Below are 14,440 nucleotides of genomic sequence, written 5' to 3' on the forward strand. Positions count from 1 at the left end.
AATTACCCTTAACCCTAAAAACCTTTACAATGGAATTTTCATGGCGGTGCCACAATAATGTGTTTACAAATTCTACTTATCGATCTTTTACATCGGAGAAGTCTAGGATAGAAGGGAAGCCTATAGATGACCCCATCTTCTAGAGAAAACAATGGTTTGTGCAAACTCCGACAGGTGAAAATGAGAGTATGTGATGCAAATATATCATTCGGAAGACTAGTGATTAAGATTCTAAAAGACGCTAGGCGCTAGTCAGACGACGGACTGGAGCCTAGAGCTTAAGTAGGGGCATGGGCGGACTAAACGGATTTAAGTTAATTTATTATATATCATATAAATAAGTTCTTATTTACACCTAAAAAAATTATACTTTTATTGAGAATTTGAATGTATTATTTTTATTGTCGTGGGCCTTCCCTAACTGCCAAAAGACAATAATGTTGACGACTTTACTTGTTAATTTCTCCTTCGTTATAACTCCGTTTGACGAATGGTTTTTGGCCACATGTTTGGGGGATCAAGCTCTCTCTGAAAATACTAAGAGTGACCCTGAAAGGTTAACGAATTTTCAATGACTAGTTAAAAATTTTCAATCTTTGTAACTAGTTAACTAAAACTCTAAAATTAACGGAAAAAAAAAAATCACAAACATGAAATATGTAAATTACAGTAGTGGAATGCGGGAACGAGATTTCACACATACAACAAGAAAGCCCAAGAACGTAAATGTTGCACCACGCCCTTGAAAAGCGACAATTGAAAGAATTATCTTAATTATGTGAAAAGAAAAATCAAAATGGGTTTCGGGGATAGTGGAAACGACACTATTGGAGACAGAATGAAAATCGGTTTCAAGATGGGTGACGCCAGTGCAATATAGTATGCATAATTTTTCAAGAGAAGAGAAAGAAGAACCAGAAATAAATCCAGCTACAAAACACTGTCCAGAAACTCCACACGAGTTAGAGACAATGTGCAAAGTGAGTGCAGACAACTTTTAGCCACAACATAAGAAGATTATGGAAGTCAAAATTGTCGCTTTGGAAAAAGGATTTGTAAAAGGTGACCCCAAGACAACAAGGCTCCCTGCTTTGCAGTATGGGAGGAACGTCTATCGTACATAGTCTTACCCTTACTTTGCAAAGAGGATGTTTTCACGACTCAAACCCATGACCTTTTGGTAACAAAGGAGTAACTTTTCCGTCACATCAAAACTCGCAAAAAAGATTTGCAAAGCATGTGGAATATATTTAGTGGTAGCCAATTTGAGACTCCTTCAATGAACTACATGTTGCAGTATAAGGATGTTGCTGATGAAAAGAGACTAGATTGCATCACAATGCAATTCGAAATGAAGTTTTGGATTCTAAGTTTGAATGTTTAAGTTTATATTCAAGTGTAATGAAAGGTTAAGATTAAAGCATCTAAACGATGTAGAGTGTGTCGCATGTCTTTGTTAGTGGTGTTTTAAGTTGTCTCGTGCGATGCACGTGATCACTCTTAGATGGGTGAATCATCTGAAATCCTAATGGTTTTTCGTCTTTAGCTCCCCTTCGCAGCATATGTGTGTGATGTGAGATTCATTGGTTCTGTAATCAAATCCAAGAGAAATACAAAGAGAGCAAAGTACTCTCCAAGCTTACACCACCACTGTTCATCTATGTGTTCTTCATTTTTATAAAAAAAACTCATATCACCAAACCTCTCAATTTACAGAAAACTGTTGGAATGACACATCAGTAATATCATATACACATCAGCAAAGCCATGTCAGCAGAGTTTGTTAGAGTTGTTAAAGGTTGTTAAAAGTTTTGTTAGAGTTGTTAAAGGTTGTTAAAAGTTAGTTCACATTGTAGCTTGTGGATTACAACTCACTTGGGATATAAAATGACTGATTGTGTTTTTGTACTCATTGTGAAATAATACAAGATCGAATTCTACTTTCTCTCTCTGAGTGTTCATCCTTCTCTCTCTACATTTCTTAAGCCTTAGTATTTCATTTTAGTGTTCTAGTTTGGTTATCATGGTATCAATCGCCTAGACGATCCTTGGTGCCATTTTCTTCCGATGCAGGTTAAAAGGCTGGAGATCTCTTTGGGGAGCTTACATCTAAGTTTCTTCATCTGAGTTTTTCGATTCAAGGTTATCGCCTTCTGAAGTTATATTCTTGGAACTTTATGCATTGTAGGTGTTTGATAAATTACCATAGTGAGAATCTTGTTAAGTTTTTTTTTTTTTTTTTTTTTTTGAGCAATTGTTGTTTAGTTGAGAAGATATTAAAATCAATCTCAATTTTTCTTAGAAATTGTGTTGAACTTCGATGAAGTTTGTGTTGATTGAGATCGATGCCAAGAGAAATAAGAATTTTCATGAAGAAAGAATTGTTACAAGTATGTTGATTAGAAGCCAATGCCAAATGAAGTGAGATTTTCTTGAAGATTGTTTACTGTGAAGATTGTGAATTAAAGATTGTGAATTGAAGATTGCTTGGTGCAAAGATTGTTGCTGTAAAGATTGCGAAGTTTGTTTACTGTAAAGCTAGTTTTTCTGAAGATTGTTTATTGTGAAGAGTGATTAGTTGCAATTCTTGATTTGATATGGCGTTTAATAGTGTCAAGATCGAAAGTCTACTAGGAATGATAACTGTGAATCTCTAAGATGACAACTTTGTCAAGTGGAGTTATCAATTCCAGTCGGTTCTCAGAGGGTATGATTTGTTTGAGTTCTTTAATGGAGAATTTCAATGTCCATCAAAGTTTTGCATCACTCATGAATGTGGTGTCACTAAGGAACTTACAATTGCCTATAAAGAATGGGTCAAGAAGGATTTAACTTTGTTAAGCTTACTAATTGCAACACTTTCTGATGAAGCCATGGATCATGTCATTGGCTATAAAACATCACAAGAAGCATGGGAGTGTCTTCAAGAAAGGTTTGCATCTGTTTCGACGGTGAGAGTGAATCAATTGAAGACAAAATTTCATACTGCACAGAAAGAGGCTGATTATGTGGATAAGTTTTTACTACGATTGAAAGGGATAAGAAATTATTTAGTGTTAGCTGGAGAAAAGATAACAGATAATGATTTTATGATTGCTGTGTTGTCTGGTTTACCAACAGATTTTGAGGTCATTAAAATAGTATTGCTGGCAAGAGATACATCAAGTTCTCTCAAAGATTTTCGAGCACAGCATCTTGGTGCTGAAGCATATATTGATTCCAAGATTACAAGGTTGTCAACCACAATGTCAACTATGTGTGTTCAAGGTGAGCCTACCAATTCACAGAGATTTCTAAGAAACTATCAAGGGTATGAGCAAGGAAAGAGTTCTAATACTCAGAGATTTTACGGAGAAGTAAATTTTGATAGAGGCTCTGGCTATGCTGGAAATAGAGGGAAAGTCTTTTCATCCACAGTAGAGAAATAATTACAACAATTACAATAACAAGAGGTATTCTGGAAATAACAACAACAATTTTAGGTCCTATTCTAACCTTGGAGATAAGACATGGAATTCTAATCCTGACAGAGGTGATGGTTCAAATACTAAAGGTTCTCGAAAACAATTTTGGTGGGAATGGTTCAAATGGATCTTTTTCTGGAAATGGTTCAAGACAAGGAAGTGGTTGGTAGGGTAAGACAAACTACAAATCATCAGTTTCACCAAAATGTCAAATATGTTCTAGAAGAAGGCACACTGCCTCTAACTGCTATTACAGAAGCACTCAGCATCAGAATCAATCATTTGGGAATGGTAATGTGCGTCAAATTTATGGAAAAATGGGTCACATAGCATTGGACTGTTATCACATAAACAACTACCATATCAAGGCAACCCCCCACCACATCCATCATTTGCTGGTATGACTGCTCAAGGAACAAATGGTATTGGTTCCAATCCAAATGTACATGAATTCTCTGTAGCTAATACATGGGTACTGGACACAGGGGCCACTCACTACATGACATCTAATCTTGATATCATCAATCAGGTTATTCCTTACAATGGTGATGCTAAGATCACTGTTGGTAATGGTGAAGGTTTACAAGTTCAACATATTGGATCTTTAATTATAAAAACATCATCTAATGCTCTTATTCTGCATAATGTTTTACATATTCCCAAAATAATTATGAATCTGTTGTTAGTTAAAAAGTTATGCAGAGATAATGGTTGTTGGTTTGTATGTGATGATTTGATCTTCTTTATACAGGACAAGGTAACAAGAATGATTTTGTACCAATGAGAGAGTGATGATGGTGAGCTATTCAAGATACCAGTCAATGTGTTTCTCATTCATTTACTGGAAAGTTGGGAAAATGTGATGCATTCTTAGGGAAGAAAGTAAAGACTTATGTATGACATAGGAGATTGGGACATCCTTTAGAAGAAGTATAGAGTTCAATGATGCAAAGTGCACAGTTACCAGTTAGTATTGATTCATCTCCTTCTATATGTTATGCTTGTATTCAAGGTAAGATGAGTAAACTGTCTTTTCATGTAAAACAAGAGAGATCAAAATTTATATTTCAAAAGATACATTCAGATGTCTGGGGTCCTGCACCTCAGAAAACCATAGAAGAATGTAGGTATTACATCAATTTTATAGATGGTTTCTCTAGGTTTGTATGGATTTAAACCTATGGTGAATAAATCAAATACCTTTTATGTATTTGTCAAGTTCCACGATTTTGTGTTTAATTAGTTCAATACCATTATTAAATGTTTCCAATCTGATGGTGGAGGGGAATACATGAGTAATACGTTCAAGAACTTTCTGGTAAATAAAGGAATTACTCATCAAGTGTCTTGTCCCCATACCCCTCAGCAAAATGGAATTGCTGAGAAGAAGCATAAACACTTAGTTAAGACAGCTTTGACTTTGATGATAGAAGCACAAATTCCTACATCTTTTTTGTATCATTCATGTTCACATGTAGCTTTCTTAATTAACAAAATGCCTTGTAGAATTTTAAAGATGAAGTCCCCTTATTAGGTTCTTTTTGGACAAAATCCAGAGATTTATAATCTCAAGATCTTTGGAACTATTATTTATCCATTACTCAGGCCTTTTAATGCTAATAAATTGCAACCTAGAGTCATTCAATGTGTGTTTATGTTTGCTCTGAGATATAAGGGGGTCATTTGTTATGATATTAAATCCATAAAATTTATTGTGTCTAGGCATGTGGTACATGATGAAGATGTGTATCATTTTATGTAAGTCTGGTTCAAGAAGTATATCAGATCATAAACTAGCAACACAGTCTCATGGTATAATTCACTTTCCTGATACACTTGGAAATTCAGTAAACACTGGACAGAATTCATAGGAAATTTATACAGTGGCTAACAATGATTCAACCAATACATTAGTGACAAATGATTATACATTTGATTCAAATGGTAACGAGGGGGTCTTAGATTCACAACAGTGTGGTTCAAGTGCTAATGCAGAATCTCCAGAGTTACAACAACATCATCATTCATCCCATCGTCACTTTGGTACATCATCAATATTGTATGTCCATTCATCCACACAACTTGAGGTAATTCTTCTGATCCATCTGCAGACAATGAGTCAATCACACATTCTATGACTACTAGATTGAAAAGTGGCATTATACCTAGAAAAAGTTATGCAGCTTTACTTGCCTCATGTCCTGAATTGCATTCTCTCGAATTAACTGAGGATGAACCACTTGTTGAGAGGTTTCTCCTTGTTATCTGAGATTGTTGATACTTCAGAGCCTTCATCATTTAAAAAAGCTGCAACACTGCCACAATGGCAGGCATCGATGCAAGAGGAATGTGACTCACTTAGACCACAAGGAACTTGGACTTTGGTACCATCTCCAGAAAATAGGGCAATTGTTGGGAGTAAATAGGTATACAAGGTCAAAAAGAATTCATATATAAGTATTTCAAGGTATAAAGCAAGACTAGTGGCTCAGGGGTTCTCACAAGAGCATGGTATTGATTACTTAGACACTTTAGTCCTATTGTAAGGCATACAACTGTTAGAATGATTCTAGCTTTGGCTGCAAGAAAGCATTGGGATCTTAGACAACTTGACATCAAGAATGCATTGCATGGTGATTTACAAGAAGATGTGTTTATGAAACAACCTCAGGGTTTTGTTGATGCATCTCATCTTACATATGTGTGCAAGTTAATTAAATCCTTATATGGATTGAAGCAAGCCCCACGGGCATGGAATTCCAAGTTCACTAGCTATTTTGCAGTTCTACAATTTGTTGCTTCATCATCTAATACAAGTTTATTTGTCAAAATAGATGACACAAATATGATAATTCTATTTCTCTATGTGGATAACATCATCTTTGCAGGATCAAACTCTTCAAAAGTTCAACAAGTTATTTAAGAATTGTCTTCTGTGTTTGAGCTCAAAGATATGGGGAAACTGGCCTATTTCTTAGGATTGCAAGTTTACTACAAAACCAATGGAGATGTATTTGTGAATCAGTCTAAATACATTAAATATTTGATTAACAAGGCAGGTATGGATTCCTGTAAACCTGCAACAACTCCATGTAAACCAAATCAGCAATTACTTGATGCAGAAGGCACTGTTTTGACAGATCCCACATTGTATAGGAGTATGGTTAGTTCATTGCAGTATTTGACCTTCATAAGGCTAGATATTATGTATGCAGTTAACTCAGTATGTCAATTTATATCTTCACCAACAGAATTACACTTTACATCTGTCAAGAGAATACTGAGATATCTTCAGGGCATAGCTCAACATGAAATTTTATATTCTTCAAGTACAATACTTGATCTTAATGTCTTTCCAGACTCGGATTGGGTTGCTGATCTCAATACTAGAAGATCACTCGCTGGCTATGTTGTATTCTTGGGAAACAACCCGATATCTTGGTAATAAAAAAGGCAGAACTCAGTTTCCAGAAGCTTTACTAAAGATGAGTGTAAAGCATTAGCCCATACTGTAGCTAATGTTGCTTGGGTGAGAAATATATTGAAAGATTTAGGTGTTGGTTTGTTTACACCTGCAGTTATTCATTGTGATAACATTTCAGCTATAACTTTAAGTGCCAATTTTGTCTTCCACTCAAGAATTAAACACTTGGATACAAATTATCGCTTTATTCGAGAGAGAGTCCAAAAAGATGATTTAGAAGTGATATATATTTCTACTGATGAGCAAACTGCTGATATTTTAACAAAATGACTTCATAGCCCTGCATTTGTTCGACATTGTTACAATCTCAAACTTGGGAATCCCAGTTGAGATTGAAGGGGGATATTGGAATGACACATCAGCAATATCATATACACATCAGCAAAGCCATGTCAGCAGAGTTTGTTAGAGTTGTTAGAGGTTGTTAAAAGTTAGTTAACACTGTAGCTTATGGATTACAACTCACTTGGGATATAAAATGACTGATTGTATTTCATTTGTACTCACTGTGAAATAATACAATATCGAATTCTACTTTCTCCTTCTGAGTGTTCATCATTCTCTCTCTACATTTCTTAAACCTTAGTATTTCATTTCAGTTTTTTTGGTTTGGTTATCACAACACCACAATTAATCAAACTAGGCCAATTGGATTTGTCACAGAAAAAATAATTGTTAGTTAAAGGTGTTGAGTCCCACATTGGCCATAGCAAAAAGAAATAATAATTTAAATATCCTAACCAACACCGATACCTTTTTATGATAACACCTGACTGATTCTGTAGATGGTAATTATCAAGTTGGGGACAGTATCGATGTTGTTCGAAGTGGACATTCGGCCTTCTCTCTAATACCCTAGGCCCCGCGTGTATGGTGAGTCCCCTTGGCTCCACATGGTTGTCGATGTGTGAATCTCCCACGTGTGACCCACTAATTCGGTCCAACGTGAAGGGGCATGTTGTATCCCACATCGGCCGTAGTAAAAAAAAGTAATAGATCCTAACCCCCACTCTAACTAGCATTGATGCCTTTTGTGATAAAATCACATACCTAACGAATTGTGCAAGTGGTAATTACCAAGTTGGGGACAATATCGGTGGTAATTACTAAGTTTGTCACAATATTGTTGGAAGTGAGCCTTCGACCCTTCTCTCTGATAATTCTACAAAAGAAACATCAGGTGCAAGTTCTTCAACATATATTTCATGACCCGATCAATACAAGAATACAAACAAGAAAAACTCAAATTACATGTAACCCTAAAAACCTTTAGAATGGAATTTTCGTGGCAGTGCCTCAGTACTGTGCTTACAAATTCTACTTCTTGATCTTTTACATCAGAGAAATCTAGGATAGAAGGGAAACCCATGGATGACCCCATCTTCTAGATAAAACAATAGTTTGTGCAAACTCCGACAAGAAAAAAGGAGAGTATGTGATGCAAATATATCCTTCAAAAGACTAGTGATCAAGGCTCTAAAAGACTTTAGGGAGCGATGGACTGAAACCTAGCGCCTAGGCAAGGGCATGGGCGGATTTAAGTTAATTTATTATGTATCATATAAACAAGTCCTTATTTACATCTAAAAAAGCCATACTTATATTGAGAAATTGAACTTATTATTTATATTATCATTGGCCTTCCCTATATATAACTGCCAAAAGACAACAATATCGACGACTTTGCTTGTTATTTTCTCCTTCGTTATAACTCTGTTTGGTGAATGATTTTTGGCCACATGTTAGGGGGGATCGAGCTCTATCCGAAAATACTAAAAGTGACCCCGAAAGGTTAACGAATTTTCAATGACATTAAAAAATTTCAAACTTTGTAACTAGTTAACTAAAGCTCTAAAATTAAAGAAAATAAAAAATAAAAAATAAATCACAAACGCAAAATACTTAAATTCCAATAGTGAAATCCAAGAACGAGATTTCACACATATAACAAGAAAGCCAAAGAATGTAATTGTTGCACCACACCCTTGAAAAGCGACAATTGAAAGAATTCTCTTAATTATGTAAAAAAAAAAAAAAATTTAAAATCGGTTTCGGGATAGTGGAAATGACATTGTTGGAGATATAATGAAGGGAGTAGAATTCTCTCCCCTCCTATTCTCATCCCCTTTCCTCTCCTCCTCTCACATATTGTTTTTTGTCTTCTTCTGGCTATTAAAAAATTAACACAAAACGTTGACGTGGTTTAACTGTAACCATTCAAATAGGAAGGGAAGGAAGGGGAGAGAATCCTACTCCATAATGAAGTGCTTCCAACTTTTGCATATGTTGTTGCACTTTCAATAGTTTGAATACACAACTCAATCTCAATTTCGGAGAAATTTTTCAGTATGTCGGAAACACTGTTTTGTACACCAAGAATAATAATATAATTGGTTGGAATTTTTTTCAACTTTTCAATCAATTGTATTATTACACTTATTGTACGAAGTCATGTTCCACATACTGAAAAATCTCTCCAAACCCCGCTCCAAGATCATTGTCTCTTTTTCTTCTTTTGGTGTGTTACCTTTTAATTCCTTGATATTACATACATATCTGATTTTTTTTATCTTATTTGTTTATATGCGCCATTTTGATAGATATGGCATTAAACACATGACTTCGGATGCAAACATCCTAAAAAATGATCGTATGGTACTATTGGGCGAGATAGGATCCTCGCCGGATCCTCTTTGTGAGGATCTTGAGAATCCTTTAATCATGTCTTTTCATCGTATATCGTATGGTTAGAAATTATATTAAATTATATTATTTAAAATTGAACACAAACAGTACCAAACGAAAACTGACCGCACGATGTATGATAGACGAATAAGATTAAAATATCCCCAAGATCCTCACAAAGAGAATCCAACAAGAATCCTATCTCTTATTGGGCCTGTTGGTGGCATATAATAAAGCTCCGGTCGCCTGACGTTGCTTCGTGCACAAATGATGGCAGATTAATGCAGGAGTGATGAGAAAAATGTGTACTCTTTGTTTATTTATTTATCTTTATTAGTTGATGTATACATGGTTTTACTTTATAGACTTTTATTATCTGTGTGCTCTTTTTATTTTGCATAAAAATAAAGAAAAACTAATGAAAATGATTCGAAAACTTTGAGTTTTAACGATAAAGATAAAATAAAGGGTAAAATGAATAGTACCAAGATTGATTTTTTAGTGTAAAAATGTGATTTTTCATTAAAATGAACAGTATCAGAAGTTTTTCGTTAAAATTCTCTAAAAATAATTAATGTGATAGATTCGTGGTATTTTTACAATCCAATTTCCCTCGATAATAGTTTTATTACATGTATAATATATAGTCACTGTTGTTATAGGTGCTATGTTTTTGGTGTCTACCTTTTTAATTTTTTCTTTTGTTTGTGTGTGCAAGGTAGGTATTGTGTCCCTCCGCAGGGCTCCACTATTTTTGTACACAGTGAATTATGTAATGAATAGGAAAGTATGCTGTCGTTGTGAAAAGAGTTAGATAATTTTCCTTCCAAATTCCTCCAACAAGAACCGGATTGGGTGGGGACTCGTGAAATTAACCACCAAAACATTCCACACATGGACGCTTATTTATATGTGTAACCTTGAAGCATAGTTCCATGCCCCTATAGTTGAGAGAAGGAGAGAGACAGAGAGAAAATGGAACCAGCTGCTTGTGAACTGCAACAGTTTGAAGGAAAGCGGTCTGGCAAAGAAGAAAAGGAAGTTGAAGCATGCAGTGATCATACTAAACGGTGGACTACTTTCCCTTTTGTCACAGGTTCTCCCTCCATTTTTCACTCACTCTTTCATTTTTTTTTTTTTTCTTAATTAATTCCTTACTTTTGTAACCAATAACCGATCTTAGTGTACATCACTACATGTTATATGCAAATTAACAATGAATCACTCTACTAATTAATTTTATCTTACTAGAATTATGTTACTGTCGACAATAAATAAATATATATATATATATATATATATATATATCACTCTACTAATTAATTTTATCTTACTAGAATTATGTTACTGTCGACAATATATATATATATATATATGCCAGAGAATATTGCTCATCTTTAATTTTAATATGCTATCTAGGCTTTTTTGTTTACATGCTTCATGTGTTCTGACCAAAATGTCACTTTTTCCTATAAGAGTTAACACAAACCAACTTGACAAAATAAGGTTACATGAGACATGAAATGGAAGTACAGGGGTCAAATTCACAGAATATTACAAGTTAAAAAAAAATAGGGAAGATAATAAGCAAAACTAAGCTTATAATCTATATATGTGTGTACCTAAGAGGGTTAATGTATTTCTTCACCCTTGATTAAATGATGAGCATATAGTATACACATGCATGCAGGAAGTATGTTGGGACTGTCTATAGCAGCTGGCGGGTGGGCATCGAATTTGATAGTATTTCTGATGACACGGTTCAATGTGAAAAGCATAAGCGCTACAAAAATCAATAACATCATTCTTGGCACCAACAATCTCTTCCCCATTGTCGGAGCCTTCATTGCTGATTCCTTTTTTGGATCTTTCTCTGTCGTCTCCACTTTTTCCTTCATTTCTTTACTGGTAAATAATTACCCACTAATTAATTACTCCATACTTAAATTATTTTAAACTTGCTCCAGCTGCACTCACTGCTAAAAAAAAAACTGTTTGCACGACCGAACATTAGGCAACAAAGTCGCCCATGTCAAGCTTTGCGTGACAAAATCTGGATTTCGTTGCGCCAACTGTTCATGGCTCCAAAAAAAAAAAATATATATATATATATCATAGTGTACATAGTCTATCAATTCATGGTTTTATATAAGTTGGGGTAATTTTGTGAGTCAAAAGAAGCAAGGAGAAGTGGGGAGTGATGCAAGACACTTTTATATGTTGGAGTGGGAACCAAAGTGAAATGTTGACATACAAAGTGGAGCAGAAACTCACTGTGTATAATATAATATTGTTATTGATATGTACGACTATGTTAATGACTATTGTCATATAAAACTCGCTAGTTAAGGTAGGGAAATCAGTTTCGGGTCCTCCATTTTTGATCTGTACACAAACCTTCCTATATGGAACCTATGCACTATTAAATTACTGACTGAGAAACTTTCATCAGGGTATGATGATGTTAACCATAATAGCTGCAGTACCCACCTTGCGGCCTTCAGCATGTGCAGCAATTAGCTCCTCACTTACATGTCAAAGTCCATCAAAGTTTCAATACTCAGTCCTCTATGCAGCACTATCACTAGCTTCACTAGGACTTGGAGGCACTCGCTTCACAATTGCAACCATGGGAGCTGACCAATTCGACAAGCCCCACGACCAAGGGGTTTTCTTTAACTGGTATTTTCTGGCCTTGTACGTAGCCAACGTCATCAGCTTCACTGCCATCATCTACATCCAGGACAACGTGGGATGGGGATTAGGGTTTGGGATTTGTTTCGTCGCAAATGTTATTGGATTACTGGTGTTTTTGTTGGGTAAACGATTTTATAAGCAAGTTAAACCAAAGGGTAGCCCCTTCGTTTGCATAGCACGTGTATTGGTCGCAGCCATTTGTAAGAGGAAAGCATCAGCTGCAATTTCAGGAGACGCGGATTATTATTATGGAGATGGAATTTTGGTTGACAACACAGTACCAACTAAAAGTTTCAGGTTTGCTTATGTTACTGTCAAGTATTTTGTCAAAAAATTTTGTTTTGTATTTCTATGTTAGTTCTGACTTAATTTTCTACTTTGGCTAAATTTATTGGTTACTTCATGTAATTGCGTTCTTAATCAACCAACATTGTATAGTTCACAAACTAAGCAATATAAATTTCAACTAGAGATCAATTATTGCTTCTTATTTTGGAAAATTTTTGTTTTTTAAATTATGTATGCTATTTTCAATCACTCAATGTGCGTCTAACATCGAGAAATAATAATACAAAACGATGAAAGTGTACGTGTATGAAAAGATTATTTGCAGGGGTATTTCATGTCACTATGCATGATAGTACCTTCCTAAATTTCTCTCACACATGCATGGACACCATTTTTGTAACGCAGATTCTTGAATTGTGCGGCACTAAAAACCGAAACAGACAAGCAATTTGATGGCTCATATGCAAAATCATGGAAACTGTGCACTGTCAAAGAAGTGGAAGACCTTAAAACCCTAATGAAAATCATGCCACTATGGTCTACTGGCATCTTTCTAAGCACTCCAATTGGTATTACCAGCAGCCTTTTTATACTCCAAGCCCTAACTATGGACAGGCATCTTGGACCACACTTCACAATCCCTGCCGGTTCATTCCTAGTCTTCAACCTTTTTGCCACAGCCATCTCCATGCTCATAGTAGATCGATTCGTACTATCCAAGTTAACACCCCTCCAAAGGATAGGAATCGGTCATGTGACCAAAAAATGTTGCATTGATTGGGTCGGCCCTAATTGAAAGAAGACGATTAGGAGTGGTAAGAGCACATAGCCTCATGAACCAGCCCGGTTCAGTGGTGCCTATGTCAGCGCTATGGCTCGTGGCACAACTATCTGTTGTGGGAACTGAGGAGGCATTCCATTTTCCAGGACAAGTTGCACTGTTCTATGAGGAATTCCCAAAATCACTGAAAAGTACTTCAACAGCTATGATATCTTTGTTGATTGGAATCGGGTATTATCTCAGCACTGCAATTACAGATTTGGTAGACAAGACCACGGGATGGTTACCAAATGATATAAATCAAGGGCGGCAGGACAATGTATTTTGGATGTTGGCAGTGGTTGGAGTGGTGAATTTTGTGTACTATTTGATTTGTGCCAAGTTTTTTATGTATCAAAACCAAATAGTTGGACTCAAAAATTAAAATTCTAATGGGAAATGTCTCAAAATTCTAATAATTGAGGGGTACAAACTTTATTCATTACTTAAAAATAATTGTGGGTACAAACTACAAACTATCAATAAACTTTACATTATATCATTTCCCTAGCGCAATTAACCACACACTGTTGAAACAACAAATAATTTCACTTGGTAATTGTTTGATTAAAAATTAGAGTGAGACAAGGTGAGAGATGCAGAAGTCGAACACATGAACTCAAATGCAGAAGCAAGCATGAAACATTTACACCCTTAAAAAATGTGTCTGGTACTGTTTGCCTATATAGCAAAACTCCGGCCGATCACCTAGCGTAGCTTTGTGAACAAATGATGACAGACAGATGTAGGAGTGATGACAACTATGATAAACTTTAACTTGTTTATTTGTTAGTTTAATTGATGGTCATACCTTTTCCTTTTAATATATATAAATGTAATGCTAGAAAAACTAAATTTGTAAATAAAATTTGTAAACAAAATGATATGTTCTCAAGAAATTTTTCGGAGTTCGCGGAACTCGCTTATATCAGATGGTGTTCCCTACCAATGCGAATTAGACACCTGGATCTTCCTTTTGTTTTTTTAATTTAAACTGAGATG

At 35.3% G+C, this 14,440-nt stretch overlaps 1 pseudogene; it reads left to right on the forward strand.

Moving 5' to 3' along the window:
- Positions 1-10,608: 10,608 nt before the first annotated feature.
- LOC103926665 lies at positions 10,609-13,823 on the forward strand (annotated as a pseudogene).
- Positions 13,824-14,440: the final 617 nt, after the last annotated feature.

Source organism: the organism of the source record quoted next, unplaced genomic scaffold, assembly GCF_019419815.1.
Source record: "Pyrus x bretschneideri cultivar Hongxiangsu unplaced genomic scaffold, Pyrus_bretschneideri_v1 Contig4, whole genome shotgun sequence".
Taxonomy (NCBI): Eukaryota; Viridiplantae; Streptophyta; class Magnoliopsida; order Rosales; family Rosaceae; genus Pyrus; species Pyrus x bretschneideri.